We start from the raw sequence: 18,661 nt of genomic DNA, 5'->3' as shown, positions 1-18,661 counted from the left end.
TTTGTATAGTGCTAGAACTGGTCATGACATTACATACTTTCACATGGGTTTTATTAGTAGTGTTTTTACTTTTGGTGACTTTATTTGACTAATACATTTTTCCTCACTTCTCTAGTAAGCTTTCTTTAGCTCCCAAAGTACTGCTACAAAGCCTCCAAATTAGGAATGTGTTAGAAATTCTTTGACACTCTATAATCTAATTGGTATCAAGGAACTGAAGCAGAATATAAATCACTGAGAAGAATAAAACTTTTGGAAAACTATCAATAACGCCATTTTTTTTAACATTTTAATAGAGTACTTTGTTATGCTGTTAAGGACAAATAGAGAACTTTGACCTTTTCTAATGCAGCAAATTACTCAGAGAGTCTTTTTGAACAACTAGGTCTTTCCACAGTAGAAAGAATATTTCCAATTTTACAGGAGTTAGTTCTTTCCTTCAAGAAACCCAAAATCTGCTGAAAATTTTAAGATAATTACACAAAGATATATAACATAAATTAGAATCTTAAAATTATAATAAGTGAGGTTGAAGCATCTATGGTCGTCTTTGGTTGGGGATTGTGGAGATCAGAGAACACTTCATTGAGAAGGCACATTTGAATTGTACTTATTATCATGAGTAAGAATTCATGAAAGAAGTGTGGTGTGCAACAGACAAATACAAGTCCATCCCAACTACTTTCTGGTCATGTCGGGTTAGCAAATTACCTAACATTTCTGAGCCTCCATTTTATCATTAATAAAATGAGAATAATATATTGATTTCAACTTATTAAATTTGTAATGTAATAAGACATCCTGTGATACACCTTAAAGTTGGGGAGAGGGAGGTAGCACCTAGTAAGTACTTAAGACACGTTAATTTCTAGTTCATTTTTTCTAGCATATAGCACGTGCCTGACCATAGCAGATGCTCAAAAAATACTTGGTGAACTGAAAAGAATATCAAGACTTGCAAAGACACAGTCCTTGACTGAGTGCTCAGAATAGAGCAAGTAGTTTTGTATAGGTTCAATATAGGATATGTGAAAAAGAGAAGTGACACGCACTATGTAACACATGGCTTTAAACCAGATGGCAAAGGCCCATGAGTGCCAGGTAACAATTCATGTATATTTACTAAGCAGTCAGAAGAAATGGGCTGAGAAGAGGGACAGATTACCAAGGGCTTTTGCCAAGTCATGATCTTGACTTGTATTCTGACCATGGCCCCCTATCCTTGACTCTGAACTTTGATACCTGTAATAATCTACTGTTTCTGTCTTTGTTCCTAAACATATAAAATCTATTTTTGTGAGTTTCCTGAGATTTCTCTTCCTTCCTCTACACTGACACCACTTTTTCCCCCACTCGCTTGTGTTTCACAATCGCTGAGTTTATGTCTCCAAACTGTACTAAGTTTATTTTATAGTCTCAAACAGTGATGTAAGACTGACAGAAAGAATGTGAACCCACTGCCTTCCCCATCCTAAGCTAGCTGTTTTCTCTGACCTGTATATAGTGGTTCCCGTTTTCAATTAACTGTTTTCAAATATCTCTCCTCTTTCTTCTGCTCATCCACGGGTTCTGGGAGCATTTCCTCACTTAGGAAAGAGACTAGCCCCTCAATACCAGAAACAATTAATTCAAAAGGCAAACAGCATGGAATTCAAATGGCACACAGCACAAAAGTTCTGGAGATAGAAAGAATAGATTTTGTTATGTATGTTTATATGTGGTCTTTGTTCTAGGATAATGATGGCAACACTAGTTTCTCCAGTTTAGCCCAGATGGTCTGCTTGGATTTTGTAGACGAGAATCCTGTCTGTCTGTCGATCGATCGATCTATCTATCTATCTATCTGTCTGTCTATCATCTATCTATCATCTTTCTATCTGTCTATATGTATGTCAGCTTTCAAGGACATTTTGCATGAGCCAGTGTGTGAGAAGGCCTTTGTGAAAATCAGTATGTGTTTAACTTGAATCAGTCCTCTTTATTCACTGATTCTGTATTTGCAAATTTGCCTACTCACTGAGATTTATTTGTAACTTGAAAATCAATACTAAGGATGTTTTCACAAGCCGTTCACAGAAATGTTCAGAGCTGTGAAAAATTTGAGTTGCCTAAGGTTGCCAACTAAGGTTGAACAAAGCTGTGCTCTGCATTCTTGTTTCAGTTCTCATACTGTAAACAAATGTCCTTTTCGCAGTTTATTTCGTGTCTCCTTTTTTTTGCATTTTTTGGTGCCATTTTTTTTTGGTGATTTCACTGTTTAAAATGGCCTCCAAGTGTAGTGCTGAAGTGCTCTCCTTAACTGTGATGTGTCCTACTGAGAAAATACCTGTTCAATAAGGTCCATTCAAGCATGAGTACCCTTGGCCATGAGTTCAATGTTAACGAATCGACATGTTATTGTTTGAATGCTTGTGCTTGCCCCCTCCAAATTCCTATGTTGAAATCCTGTGCCCAATGTGATGGTTTCGGGAGGTGGGGCCTTTAGGAACTGCTGAAGTCCTGAGGATGGAGTCTTCATAAATAGGATCAGTGCTATTCTAAATGCTAAAAAGAACCCTGCAGAGCTCTCTAGCGCCTCCCACCAAGTAAAAATGCAACAAGGAGTCTGCAACAAAAAGAGGGCCCTCTTTTGCATGGTGCAACCATGCTGGCTCCTGACTGAACTACCAGCCTCCAGAACTGTGAGAAATACATTTTTGCTTTTAATAAGCTACCCAATCTATGGTATTTTGTTATAGCAGCCCAAATGGACTAGGACACAATAATCTGTATATACATATAACATATATTAATCATACGTACAATATGTATTAAATATATAGATACTGTATATAAATTTAAATCTCTTCAAATAGAGACATAAATAAACCCAGAGCCTTGTAGGAACCAACCCTGTATTTCCCCTAGGAGCAGTGGTTCAGCATTTATTAATTCAGTGTTCTCAGGAAATTTACAGAACATAACTACTGGGAATGATAAGAATTGACTTTGCTCCCATACTTTTCAGCTCTCATCTCATTCTTGCCCTCCCTTTGGCTTGGCATTTGTCAAGTATCAAAATTTCTAGGGCTCTCTAGACTCCATCCTCAGGACTTCAGCAGTTCCCAAAGGCCCCACCTCCTGAAACCATCACATTGGGCACAGGATTTCAACATAGGAATTTGGAGGAGGCAAGCACAAGCATTCAAACAATAAGAGATGAGAGGGCTCTCTGCTGCTGCCCCTTACGACAATAACTAGTCTGTGGCTTCTTCTACCATGTATCATCAGATAACACTACCTCATCTGCTTTTCTTTTTTCAGTAATTTACTTAAAAACACTTTTCTGATCATCTTTTCCCTTTTTCCTCATGGTTATTGGTTTATATACCTACACAACTCCTTATATTTTATTGGGGGTTTAGGGGACAATCCCTTTAACCTTTTGAGTTGGAAGTTCCAGAGTATTCTTTCAGATTTTTAGAGGTTAAAACCAAGCAAACATAAGGTACTTTAAGAACCGTTGTTACAATTTTTAAGAAATATCTGAATAATGACATTTTAAATTTGGAACATGCAACATTTTGTCCAAATTCCAAATTTACAGTTGAAAAAACTAAAGGCCTCTCTAGATGCAATCAATATTGTTCTCTAACTTCCTCCACCAATGTTTAACACCCTTGCAGCCAATGCTGATTGTGGATGGTAAGGGACACTCACAGTTTGAAAATAGTAAAGTTGTCAGCGGGTCAAAGGGGTACACGATTGACAGATCCTAAGAGAAGCATTTGTAGAAATAACTTACCAAGGATTATATGATGGATAGAAAGGCATATGAAGCTAGAAAGAAACTGATGGATTGGGATAAAAGGAAAGATAGAGGAAGTAAAGGTTATGATGAAGGCAGAGCCTGGTTCAGTAAGGACCTAAGAGAGGGAGAGAGGGAGAGGGGGAAATTCTAGGCAAAGGGGAGGGGATAGCAGAACTCTCACTTTTACTGCTTCACATTATAAGTGGGCACAGAAAGTTGTTGAAATATTCAAAGGAAACATTAACCTCAAAGTCAAAAGAATGAGTTTTAAAAAAGAAATTGCTCACTTAGCATTGTCATTTAATTGCTAACGGGAAAAATGGGCATATCAATTCTGTTTGCATCTTTTTTTTTCTGTCTCTGGAGCAATTATGTGGCACTGAGTTAATTACGCTCCCTTTGAAGTCTTAGAAATTTAATACATGTCTACAGTTAGTGCTCCACCTCTCATTCAAGAGTTTCAAAGCTTTAAGAAAAATACTGCTGTTATGTGCAGCTGAGTAAATCAACCTGCTGTGGTATCAGTAGAAAATTGTTATCACAATGTACCTGTTAGTGTCCTTGAAATTAATATGGTGAATCAGGAATGCTTACATGGTTTGATTTAAATATGGATTGGGATGATATTTTGAAAAACAACTTTTTAAATATATATATATGTATACATATATATATGATAGATTTGCATTAGAAACTACATAGGTTATATCCTTTCTAGAAAGTATATAACAGTCCTATATAAATTAGAACTTTTTGTCATGGTTTTTAGTTTTCAGGTTTGATAAGAAAATCAATTCTTTGAAAACAGGAAGTTTTATTACTTATATGGTAATGAATATCATTTCCTATTTGCATTTCTTCAAGTTTTCAGAAAGGAACCCTACTGTTACATGAAATTCTTTTATTCTGCAATGAGAGAAGTATATCATCTCTTATTCTTTAAATGTACTTTATGAAATAGTTTTCATTTTATTGTACTATATTCCAGAGAACTTTGATCTTGTCAGACAACTTAAAGGCAAAGTTACTTACTTCAAATATATAAGCAGCTTGCCAGAAAGAAGCCTTTAGGAAGGTTTAGGAAACAAGTGAAGATCTTTCTCAATGGATACAACAAGGTTCCCAGTCACCAAAAGGTACTCTGAATATTGAAATTACTGTGATCATTATTTAATAGCTATTTAAGTAACTCAATATTCTACCAAAAAGAAATTATTTGGAAACATTACGCAATGTACAGTTTTTAAAATGATACTAGTATAATGACATTTGAAAAAAGGAACTTATAACAGTATTTTTTTTCCCAAAATATATCCATTGCATGAAAGTCTCTCTAATACTACTGTGTTCATAAATGGCTGCTATACATTTTTTAGAGTAAACCTTGTATTGAAATATAACATACACCTCTCAATTCTTCCCATTCAGTTTTCCCTCCCTTTCCCTATGGTCCTCTGATCAAAAACTATTGATGTACTATATGTTGGCTAATTGAACATAATAAAAAATAAATAAATAAAATAAAAAATAAAATTATTTTAATATTGTAAAAAAAAAGAAATACAACACACAGAAGAATAGTGTACATAAGTGTGTAACTCAACAAATTTCCATGCAATCAGTGTCCAGGTTAAGAAATAGTGCATAATCGGTACTCCCAGTTCCCTTCCTGTGCACCACTCAGTTATAACCCCCCCAAGGATAGCCATTATTTTTACTTTTAACACAGTAAACTAGTTGTGATTAATTTTAATCTGTATATGAATAGAATCATACTGTATATGTTTTGTCTGTTTTCCATTGGCCAACATTATGTTTATGAGATTCATCCATGTTGAAATATGTAGGCAAAGTTCATTCATTTTGATTGCTTCAAAGTATTTTGGTACAAATATGCCACAGTTAATATAATTTATGTTGATGATTTTTTCTAGTTCTGCCTATTACAAATAGTGGTTTTATGCATGTATTTTTGTGTAGGTATGTATTTTTACTGGGTGTATACTTAGGAATGGACTTGCTAGCTCAAGAGTAATACATAAAGGTATGTCATTTATTAAAGCTAGATGATACAGCCAGTTTTCCAAGTGTTTATAGCCACTTGGATTTCTATTTTCTATTAGCATTTCAATTTTCCACTTTCTTACCAACACTTTTTTTTTTTCTGTCATCTTCATTTTATTTATCCTCATGGAAATGTATTAGATTTAGCTTTTGTTTCCAATTTGCATTTTCCTGATGGAGTTTTTTGGTATATATATTGACTTTTTTTGATATTTTATTTTATGGAGTGCACATTCAAGTCATTTTCCTTTTTTCCCCCTCATAATTTGTAGAAGTTTTATATATATTAGCGATAAGAGTTCATTGCCAAATGAATATATTTTCAATACCTTCTCCATTGTTTGTCTTTTTACTTCATAAGTAGTGAATTTTGATGAGCATAAATTTTTATTTGTAATATAGTCCAAGTTATTAATTTGTTTTCTTTATAGTTAGCATTTTTTGTCTTTTTTGTTTGTTTTTAAAGAAAGCTCCTCTTCTAAGGTCATAAAGGTATACTCTTATGGCTTTTATTTTTGTTTTTGTTTTTTAGAAATTTTGTTTTATCATTTACATTTAAATCTGAAGTTCATTTGAAATTGATTGCTTTACATGGTGGATGGAAGAGGTAGAGATACATTTATTCTCCATATGGTGTCTGTTATTCGTCTCAACATAGGACCAGTGTGCCTAAATTATGTTGGGGAGGAAGAATTTCCTGTGCACTTCAAGGTCCTTCTAGCTGGACTAAGAATCAAATTGACATGAAACAGATTAACAGGAGAAAATAAATTTCATTTTGTACATATAGGGAATCCACATGAAGGTGCAATTCCAAAGACAGTCACTAAAATGAGGTAATATGTCATCCTGAACTAAGGAGAAGAGGATAAGGGTCTGAGACTTCAAAGGAAAGATGTGATTCACAGGAAGAGTAAATGTTTGCTAAACAAATGTTTGCTGGGCTATTCAGAAACAATGGAACAGAGAGGACTTTGATTAAAGAGGCCTTGCTGGGCCCCTCCCTGTCCATCATACTTAGTTCATATCATAATGTTGTTATCTGTGGTGATAGCTCTCTTCCTGGGCTAGGTCCTCTCTCTAAATTCTTTTAGGCCGTTGTGGGGGGATGGGAGTAAAGAGCTTTTCCTGACTCTGCTGGGTTTTGATTGCTTTAAACTCAAAATAATCTTCATGCCAAAGCAGCATATTTCAGGGGGACCTGTCCCATACCCCTTCAATGGAAAGGGAAGTTAGAAGTTCCTACCATCAGTGAATAAAATGGGAGCTCATTAGTGTATTTGAAAGTATAGGGCTATTATGTCTGTACAGTGCCTTTATCATATACATATTTTTTTCTCTGTAACATGAAGCAGATGACTTTAGGAGAAAATACAAGATTCTACTGATGATTTCATTGGAATAAGAATTTTTCTATGCTCCCATGATAACAAAAGTCAATAATGCTGGGTCCCAAGTAGCAGCTAGTGGCCAGTCACTCAAAAATTCAACTCATTCATACGGTTTTTACAATGGCAGGAAATTCTAAGAGAAAAAAGAATTTTAATTTTGCTTGACTAAAACAAACAAAGCCTCTAATAGGCACTGCTTCACTCATGACTTAATTTCTTTTTCTTGTATCACAGTTATCAATTATTATTGAACTGCTCTCAAATCTGAGTTTTTGCCTTAGCTCAGTATTGTACTGAACTTGCAAGGCAGTTCTGTTACCAGTTAACCCACAGGCTTTGGATTTTTTTTTTTTCTTGTAATGAGAAAATCTCAAATTTATTTTACTTTCCACCTGACCAAAATTGTGTATGACAGCGCTTGCTACTGTTAACGAGGGCGAAAGAGCCTCAGACTTTGCCTCTCTGGTCGAAACTCTGCTTAACTCTCAGAAGTTTCCCCTGAAGAAGGGAACTCGGCAGGGAATTGGGTTCCAATGCATTCAGTCTCCTAATAAGACAGATCCAACTCACCTCGCTCCTGTGACTGCTGGCTTGGGATACAGATACTGGTGAACAGTCTGCTACTAACTTCTACTAGTCTAAAAGTCATTTAACAATTTTTTGCTTTTGCAACATCTCATTTGCTAGTTTTCTTTTTCTGTTAGATTTTCAAATGGGTTCAACATTTTCATTGTATTTCCTTTATTGAAACAAAATTAAATAAATATCGGGAACACTGGTGAGGGTTGTACTCTTAATTGAAAAATAAAATCACAATTGCTTCAACTTTTAGGGAATTGAAGTCCTTCTTTAATCCGTTTAATTATTCATTTATTCATTCATTTAGACAATATGTTTAAAGCTATTCTGTTCAAGGTAATGTGGAAAGTGTTGGTAGGAATAGAATCATAAATGATGTATGATTCCAGCCCCCAAGGAATATACAGACTAATAAAGAAAATGTTGTAAACATAAAATGTACAAAATAATAAAACCACAAGAAAGAAAACAGTTAAGTTACTCTCTTCAACCCCCAAAAGGAATTGAAAAGAAAACAAAGTTAGTATCTAAAACTTGATCAGGGGCACCTGGGTGGCTCAGTTGTTAAGCGTCTGCCTTTGGCTTAGGTCATGATCTCAGGGTCCTGGGATCGAGTCATCCCGCATTGGGCTCCCTGCTCCGAGGGAAACCTGCTTCTCCCTCTCCCACTCCCCCTGCTTGTGTTCCCTCTCTCACTGTCTCTCTCTCTCTCTCTGTCAAATAAATAAATAAAATCTTTAAAAAATTTTAAAAATAAATATATTTTGCAGATAATGTATGATTACCCATATCTAGAAGTAAACCAAAAATTTGTTATGGGACAACTGAGAAGTCTTGGCTACTTCAAGAAATTTGTAACCATAGCTTGCAATGTAGCTTTATCAAAGCAAGTCTAGAATTTGAATAAATCCAAGAGTGATTTTCCTGCCATGAAGTTACATGGAAAAGCAAGCAAACAAACAAACACAAAGGGATTAGTTAGAATAGACCTAATGATGAATTTGAAGATTAGAATTCAGCAGTGTTTGTCTATTACTGCCTAGAGAAGAAACATATCAGACCTGGAAGGCAAGGACATGCCAACATATAAAGGTGTTCTCTGTGGTATGCGAAGCACAGTTTATCAGTGAAATAGTTTTCAAAATTATGCACCTCCTTGTTGCTGCTCCCATTTTCAACATCACCTTTTGAAGCTAGGAAAATGGCGAGCCCCTGTATTTTAAGCACTAGAGACTTAGTTTGCTGCAAATTAATAAATAAACAACTTAATTACTATGCCAGTTTCTAGTAAATTTTCTTAGTATGTAAATGACAAATACATGCTACAAGAACCATTATTTTCCATTTCCAGATCGAAACACAGATTATTACACTCTGCCCCGCTCTTCAAGGCAGCCACGGCAAATGGATCTTAGTTAGCACAGGAGTCTAAATCTATTTGCCAACCTGGGTTAGTATGAGTCAGTCTCCCAGAACTTAATCAATTCCTTAAATGCTTACTGACAAAATCAATACTTTAGATTTGTAGAGGACTAGATTTTAAAGTATAGCCACCCCATGAAGCATTGTTGAAATGTTAGCTGGTACCCCTAGGTTACAATTCTATTTATACTTTTTCTCACTGTAATATAGATAAATAAGAGGGAAATAAGCTGTGTAGGTAGAGAAAATTAAGAAGATCCATTTGATTTTTCCAGCAAGTCCTATATTTAATAGAATACACAAAACTGTAGCAAATGAAGATTAAAAGATTAGACTTATATGTGTCTACCAACACTAAAATTATATGAACATGTAGGTTCATTAATCTCAAATACTAATTACTTTAAATGTGTATATTAATTGATGAGACAATATTTAAAACCCATGTTTAGGATTCAAATTTAAAGCAATATAGTAGAAGGGCATCCTTCCATGAATGAAGGAAACATGAATAAAGATACAGAGATGGAAATTGACAGTCTGCAAGTTGGGACAGGGGACATGGGCTATCTGAGGTAGAATTCTAGGATGCAAAGTCAGGTAAGGTGGTGCCAGATTGGTGGGTGAAAACCACCGAATGTCAAACTTACAACGGCAGCACTGACATGGAATTTGGATTCAGTTTTTGTCAAATTAGCTGTGTAGCCCTGGGCAAGCTGTTTGAAATCGTTCAGCTTGATCTTCTTCATCTATAAAATGGAGTAGTTCCTAGATCACAAAGATTTTTGAAGACCATATCTGGTAATATAAATAGAAGGCGTAGAATAATGTTCACACTCAGTAAAAACTTAACTATGCTCCAGAATTGTAAGTCGGATAAAGAAGAAAATTCAAATGATGTTGGAATTAATAGACTTGGAAATGATTGGGTATGCAAAATGAGGTTGAGATGTGGGCAACAGAGATGGATCCTATGTTTCAAGTCTGGGTCTCAAGGAAGTTAAGGTTTTGAAATCAGGAACATAAGAAGGTAAACAGGTTTTGGGACAATATGATAAATGTAATTTCAGTAATAAATTTGATGTTATTCTAGAACATCTAGATTGAGACATGCATCAGATTGGTGGAAATGAATGAATAGAATCCAGCTGAGCTAAGGAAAAGCTATTGTATTTGCCAGTGAGATGGTCATTGGTGACCTTTGAAAAAATATTCTCGTTAAAATAATGTGAGGAGGGGAAAAGATTATAAGGAAATAAATAACGAAGGGGTTGTTAGCAAATAAGCAGAACAAGAATAGGCAGCTTTTTCAAGTTTGGAGACAAAAAGGATGGTCAAATAGTACTGTATCTTAGTCAGAAACCTATTTCAAGGAAGATATTTTCAAGACTATTTCATGTAAACAAGGGCAATAACGAGGAAAGGGGAAAATGATATACAAGATATAGAAAAAAAGTCAATATAGAATCAGTGCAATGAATGAAGATCGGTTTTATAGTTAGATTATATTTTATCAGGATGCCTAGGTGGCTCAGTTGGTTAAGCTTCTGCCTTCAGCTCAGGTCATGATCCCAGGGTCCTGGGATCGAGTCCCGCATCGGGCTCCTTGCTGGGGGGTTGGGGTGGAGGGGGGAACCTACTTCTCCCTCTGCCTGCTGTTCCCTCTGCTTGTGCTCTCCCCCTCTCTCTGACAAATAAATAAATAAATATTTAAATAAAGATTATATTTTAATGGAGAGAAGCTAAGGAAGTGAGAGAGGATAAAAATACAGAGAATTTGAAGGTAATGAGGAGGGCTCAATTGCATTTGGACAGGATATATATATATATACATATATATAGTAGAATCAGTAGATTCTAATTAGTTTTCTATAAGTATTTAGTAGACTGGCGGAAAATAAACGAGGTAAAAAAGAATGGCTTACCCAAGGAGGGGGACTAGCCAACATGCAACTATAGAAGAATCAGGCTGCCTATGGGGACCATAATGCAGACAATATAAGAGATGCTGGGCATCAATTGATTTCCAGCATGAATCCTATTTCCTAATGTGAGCTACCAACTTTAAGGAAAATATATACTAACTTTCCTTATATTTTGGTTACACCTACATAATAGGTCTAGACTGAACTTAAAAGAAAGAATATTAACTGGATTAATACTTTAAAGATAAATAAAAATGTGCTTACCTAGAAGAAAATTTCTCAGCCTTGGCTACTGACAGTTTGGACCAGATAATTCTTTACTGTGGAAGGGTCTCCTGTGCACTGTAATACCTTAGAGTCATCCCTACCTCTACTGACTAGACACCAGTATACACCAATCATGATAATTAAAAAAAAGCCAAACATTGCCAAAAGTTACCATTAGTGGTGATGATGGTCATAGGGAATTAAAATCACCCCTGGTTGATAATCACATACAGAACTATTCAATGTTTGAAACACTAAAGTTTGTTCTCATGGAAATTTTATTGCTGGCATATGACAACTTTATTTTACTTTTCCCCTAATAATAGCTAGTCAACATTTATTGGACTCTTTCCAGGTGTCAGACACTATGCTAATCACTCTGTAAGTTATCTTGCATAATCCTCAAAAAATCCAATGAGATGGGTATCTTCATTCTTCATTAAAGGAATGACATAGATACATTTATTTATCTATATTACACAGATTATTTGCATTTTATTTTATTTTATTTTTGTTAAATTAGTCATTATTTTCCAAGTTGTTTTATTGTTTTCTAACAATGTCCATCTGAATTCCTTTTTTTGGGGGGGGGGAGATTATAATTGGTTTCCAAGTAATACTTACCTCTCAACTGGTAAGTTTACATTATGGTCTTTGACCATGCCATCTGCGAGGCAAATCAGTCTGCCTAAGAATTTTAGCACAAAATATATGAAAAGGCAAAAGAAATAACTAATAGGTGGCAAGAAATCTGAGTTGATTCTGAACATTGTAAAGTAGTTGCCATAGGCAAAAATTAACACTTACTGAGTTTTTCTTATGTGCCAGACACTGCTCCAGGTGTGCTTTACATATCAACACGGTTTTTAATCCTCACAAAATGTATAAGGTGGATTCAGCATTTGGCCCCATTTTACAAAAAAAGGAAAATGAGACACAAAGAGGTGAAACTAGCCCAGGTCACACAACAATAGCCAAGCCAAGTCTAGACCATTCTTAACAAGTATGCTATACTCTGTTGCCTCTCCAGGTATACAATAAGTGTGAAAAAAATCATCCTAACTTTCTATTCATGACAAAGAAATTCTTGGTATGCTTAACTCTTGTTAAGTCATTTTTAAGAAGAATTTGCAGTGAGATAAACTAGTGGAAGAATAGTGAAAAACATTATTGTGGAAGTTAGTCAATGTGATTAGGCTCTCTGTGTTTGGTCATTTGTGTTTACCGAAGTTAAGCTTCTACCCAACCACAGAGAAGACCTGGAAATAGAGGTTCTATCTTCCTTGATTAAAACACCTCAAAGAGATGGCCCCCAGGTCCTTGAGAAAGACATTTCTGGGTTATAAAACTACAAGAGGCTGGGGGAAGATTAACATCTCAGGGGCACAGAGAAATAATTTGTAATTGCAAATGTCCCAAAGTAAATGCTCTAAGAAAAGGGAAGTCAAAGGCCTTGAATCAGAAAGAAAACTCTCTAAAACTTGGTCAAGCTAAAGGGAATGTTAAGGCTGCCTTGGGTCAAGCATACATAGGATATTTAGACTAAATAGATTCAGTTTTAGTGTGTGTGCTTATAATAGTTATTTTATACATGTATATTATACATAAAATTTGAATATATATGTTCAATCTATATTACATTTGGAATAATGGTTGAACATATATATTCAAATATCTAGATTGCAGAAATGTATTATCATATAAAGGGACTTTGGGGATGAAAGAAATTGTTATACTCCAGTGACTCACAGGAGTTTTGGGCTTAGATTTGGGCTAAGATTAGCAAAAAAGTAGCAAGGTTTATTTTTGTGGCTTTTTTTACTTTAAAGTCATTATCACTGGTAATAAGGATATCTTTTTACTGCTTTCGGGGGAACAGAGGAGGTCTGAGTGTCCCTGCCCCTGTTGTTTCTTAACTAACTTTTATTAGTACTTAATTACTGATGTGACAAGACCACTAGATATGCTGTATGTGAGCTTGCAAAGCAAAAGATAATGCTGATTTAATCTGAGAGGTTCAAGGAGTCAACCTCATATGGGACTCATGGAAGAAAACAGAAGGCAATAGTGACGACCCCATTGCGAAGTTCACAGAGCAGAGGTGAAGAGGATGAGGACTCAAGGGGTGCAGAGAGGCATGGGGCTGACTGTATTTGTAACAGTATGAGTTTGTTTTTGCTGAGAAGCCTGGAAAATATTGTCAGCATGATTCCAACCTGTTCTTGGTACATCTGACCTGAGCTCACTATAGGTACAAACAAAAATTTCACAAACTTTTGGTAGAAATGGAATCACAATTTCAGGAGACTCAGATTTTGTTGAGTAAAGCTTATGCTTTACATTTCTATGACTGCTTTTAGAATTGTGAACCTCAGGGTATTTCTAAATTCTCCAGCTCCTATTACATCAGAGTTGCTCTATGTCAGGATTAAATTGATTGACTTGAAAGCAAACTAAAACTATAAAATAAACCCATCAATCTAGCACTTTGTAAATGTTATATGAATTTTAAAATAGGGTTGTTGTTTTTTTTAATATCTCACCAAATTCCAAGTCCACTGACTCCCTGAAGTTCGGTTCACTTTACTCCTTGGAAATTACTTGTTTTTTATGGAACTGCTTAAATTGAGAAAAAGTTACTATTATTGCTGTAAACCCAAATAAAATTTGAGAAGTGCGGAGTCTGGGTAAATCTCTGCAATTCTCAGTAATATTTCTATCTTGTAGGTGCCCAAACTCCCATTGACTAAGACACATGTGATCAATGACTGGTACAAAACATGTAATTGCACACTTTTATATAGATGATGTTAATTACATTTTTGGATTATTGAAGTACTACTGCTAACTAAAAACATGCATATTTCTAAAGGGGTATTTGTCCATTGTTACGTAGTGTTAAATACATGAAACTTTTATCTCAGTGGATATATGGATCTATATGTGGGGAATTTAAAAAATACCTTTACCTAGATCTTATCCCAGAACTTTAAGATTTTTTTTTAATTTATCTGAGAGAGAGAGATCGGGAGCAAATGGGGAGGGGCGGAGGGAGAGAAAGAATCTCAAGCAGACTCAGCACTGAGTGCAGAGCTGGTCATGGGACTTGATCTCACAACTCTGAGATCATGACCTGAGCTGAAACCAGGTGTCAGAGGCTTAACCGACTGTGCCACCCAGGTACCCCAGGCATTGGTATTTTTAAGAACCCTCTCAGGTGACTGATTGTAAGGTTCAGGTTGCTGCTTCTCAAGCTTCAATGTGCCTACTAATTTGGAGATTTTATTAAAATGCAAATTCTGATTCTGTATGAGCCTGAGATTTTCTATTTCCATTAGTCTCCCAGATAACACTAGAAAAGAGGATATATAGAATATTTCCATCATCACAGAAAGTTCTATTGGCCAGCACTGCCCTAGAACTTGAATATATATCTAAAAAATCTTTGTCTGAAACTCAGAATAACTGCCATTGGGAGAGTATAGAAATTTGATAACAAATACTGCCTAACAGTATAAATACCTTTTCAGTATAAGAAACAATAATACAACTAACACATCTACCTAATTGCATTTCAAACTATAACAACAGGTGTTTCTCGGCCAACTGGCATGAGGCACATTATTTGTTGGAAATAATAATAATAATACAAGTTATTTTCTGGCAATCCCCATTAGTTCAAGCTTTGGAACACTGATTCTTTCTAAACCGATAGTGCAGGAACTCTAGTATCTTTCAAAACCTGCCACCTGCTTTCACCTTTCCACAAGGATTCTGCTATCAAGGTTGTTATGTTAACGACCTAGTTGTTTCAGCTATAACTTGGAGACAGGTGCTACTATGAGGAACATTCACAAATGACTCTTGCACTAGGCTGTTGCTGATGTCATGGTCCAGGGCCTCCTTGTCAGAGCAAGATGTCTCCTCCAGCCCAAGAGCATCCCCGTATCCCAACACTAATCCTTATTTCCCAAGCACTGAGCCCTCATTTGAGTCAAAAGTAGTAGTATATTCTGTTCCTTTAGCTTAATAGAAAAACTCTGGTGACCTGGTTTTTATTTTACCTATTTTTTATCGCAGTTCCTTTCTCTGTGGTGGTTAGCACTCATCACATAGAGCATGGCAGGATGTCTCTTATAGTAATGCCTCCAATTAGACCCAAAGATTAGAAACACCAAATTTGGGGTGTTCCATTTCATACAATGTTCAGGGAGGTTGCAGTTTGGACCATATCCCCCAGAGAATGAGTGGGTCTAACTAGGATATCTAGCTGTCATTCCCCAAAAGTCCAGGTACATATGCTCCCTCATAATTAAGCAGCTTAAGCAAATAGACCACTGTGCTCCCACCCAGCCAGCCAGCCTTTCAGAGATAAAATGAAGAGCTGAGATGGCTGGATCTAAACCATGCTGGGACCCCATTACAAAACAAAATTGCTCCTTAAAATGCTAACACACTCTGAATACAATAATCACTTCATATTTACTCTAAAATAGAAGAATTCCAATAATAACAGGAGAAACAAAAATAGAGAAATGAACAAACAAAAATGGCCCTTTAAATTTCCTTACTGATAATTCAGGTTGTTTTTCTAGCATTGTTTAATGGACACATATTTTTGTGAGTTTTGGATCTTTTAAATCTATTGCCATCATTCTCATTATTATTGTTACCCTTTGTTGGACTCTAAGCTTCGGGGTCAGAGTCTTCATTTATTCAACTTTAAATCCTGCACCATATGCAACCTAATGCAAAGAGCCGGCTCTAAATAAACTATAAATTTTATTTTATTTTATTTTATTTTAAGATTTTATTTTTTTATTTATTTGAGACAGAGAGAATGAGAGAGAGAGAGAGAGCACATGAGAGGGGGGAGGGTCAGAGGGAGAAGCAGACTCCCTGCCGAGCAGAGAGCCCGATGCGGGACTCGATCCAGGGACTCCAGGATCATGACCTGAGCCGAAGGCAGTCGCTTAACCAACTGAGCCACCCAGGCGCCCAACTATAAATTTTAGAAGTGAAATTGTCCCAGAGATTTATAATTCTAACTTGATTTTGAGGGTTTTAGACCTCCTATAAGTGATCCAAATAAGAACTAAGTTATATATACCAGGATGAACCAAACATGTTCCTTCTTATCTAATTGTAGTCTTTTCCCCTTCCAGCTGTATACAAAATGGTAAATATAATTTAATTATCAGGACTAAGGAGAGGGTAAATGATTAAATTTTAGGAGAGAAATTACCATACCAAATAATAAGTCAGGATGTTGCACTATTTGTCCTAATAAAATGGTAAACTCCTTGAGGTCAGGGACTATTATAAATTTCATATTATCCTCAATATTTGACATAACACCTACGTGCAACCAATGCTCAGTAAGTTCTTAATGGTTTGCTTTATTCTATTTGTGCAAAAAGTAAAGCAGAAAAAAAATTATTGTCTTGTATATGAAAACATTTTCTTTATTATTTATGACAGCTTGCCCAGATGAGAATTTTGACACAATTGTAAAGAATTAGGGAATCGGGGGCACCTGGGTGGCTCAGATGGTTAAGCGTCTGACTTCGGCTCAGGTCATGATCCCAGGGTCCTGAGATCGAGCCCCACATTGGGCTCCTGGCTCAGTGGGGGAGCCTGCTTCTCCTTCTCCCTCTGCCTCTTTCCCTGCTCATGCTCTCTGTCTCTCTCTGTATCTCTGTGTCGCAAATGAATAAATAAAATCTTAAAAAAAAAAAAAAGAACTAGGGAATTGAACCACTCTTGGATTACTTCACTTCCTGGCTGATTTTAAACACCTGGAGAAATAAACCGCTGAAAAATCCTTCGTGGTGTCCACAGTTAAGTTTGGGCACAGTCTCACAGCGCTCAGCATGAACAGTAATTTCCAAAATTTAACTTAAGCCCTTGAGGGATGAAATTGGCTTAACGGAGATCTCTTTAGAAGGAATGAACTTCAACTTGACATATGTATTCACTAATTATTATTATTTCTTAATTCTCTTAAAACATAAAAGATGAAAGGCTAAACCATAGTTCTAATTGGCAAAGGAATTTCATACCGGGAAGGCGCCTCTTGATTAGCAGCTGTGTAGGCAGAGGGAGGATTCGGGGTATGGAAATTTGGCTAAGAATTCAAACAGAAAAGTGCTTGATGTGCTTCGAAATAGCTCAATCAGTACTCAGCGTGCTGTGAAAGCCCTCAACTGGTGGGGCTCACCTTCCAGCATATTTAAATGAGTTGAAAGCTTACTTTTCAAAAGTGCTCAGTTGGGAGTGCTCAAGTTGTGGCACCTATTAGTTGAATGCTAACTAACTCTTCCTTTTCATATGGTTCGCTTCTCAGGTAAGCAGACAGTTTTGCTCTTCATGTGCTCAGGTTGAACCTGGATTTTCCATGAAACATTGGAAGATCTGCATTTCTTTTGGAGGAGCCAAATTTCCAACCAACCATTCCCATTGCTTTCTCCGGCTCTTTCTTGTTCTCTCTCTCTCTCTCTCTCTGTCTGTTTTCCTCATGTCTTCACATTATCTTCCTCACTATTTTGAGCTTTATTGTCTTGTTTGAAGCCATTTTGAGAAAATGAAAATAGCAGAATTTGCTGTGTTACTTTATCTGGTATCTTTTTATTCCTGATGCATGGGTCTGTTTTTTTCCCTAAGTGCCTTTTCAATCATTTTGATAACATTGCTCCTCAGAGAATGGTTTTGAGCTTCACTTTCAGTTTAAGAAACTGCATAGCTTCGTGCTATGTTCCATTAATGTTCACTTTTACCTTTATTTGTTTTTGATGTAGTGTTCCATGATTCATTGTTTGCGTATAACACCCAGTGCTCCATTCAGTATGTGCCCTCTTTAATACCCATCACCGGGCTAACCCATCCCCCCACCCCCTCCTCTCGAGAACCTCAGTTTGTTTCTCAGAGTCCATAGTCTCTCATGGTTCATCTCCCCCTCTGATTCCGCCCCCCTTCATTCTTCCCCTCCTGCTAAATTTTTTCTTTTTAACATATAATGTATTATTTGTTTCAGGGTACAGGTCTGTGATTCAACAGTCTTACACAATTCACATCACTTTAACTTTTAATTCATTAGTATCTTACTTTTTAAGTAGGAAAGGTGAGTCCCATAATGTGCTATATAACAAATAAATAACTCCATTATTTAAATTGCTTAAGATCAAATTTGAGCTATATATGTTGAGAACGCACTTTGGGAAAAA

At 36.0% G+C, this 18,661-nt stretch overlaps 1 protein-coding gene across 1 annotated transcript in view; it reads left to right on the top strand.

The window, feature by feature from the left end:
• GRID2 (glutamate ionotropic receptor delta type subunit 2) overlaps positions 1 to 18,661 on the top strand; it is a 1,404,204-nt gene that overhangs the window by 780,525 nt on the left and 605,018 nt on the right. The gene's annotated exons all lie outside the window — the stretch shown is intronic.

The sequence above is a fragment of the Mirounga leonina genome, unplaced genomic scaffold, assembly GCF_011800145.1.
Source record: "Mirounga leonina isolate KUSES-001 unplaced genomic scaffold, KU_Mleo_1.0 Mir_129, whole genome shotgun sequence".
Classification (NCBI taxonomy): domain Eukaryota; kingdom Metazoa; phylum Chordata; class Mammalia; order Carnivora; family Phocidae; genus Mirounga; species Mirounga leonina.
This window is presented reverse-complemented; position numbering and strand designations above follow the sequence as displayed.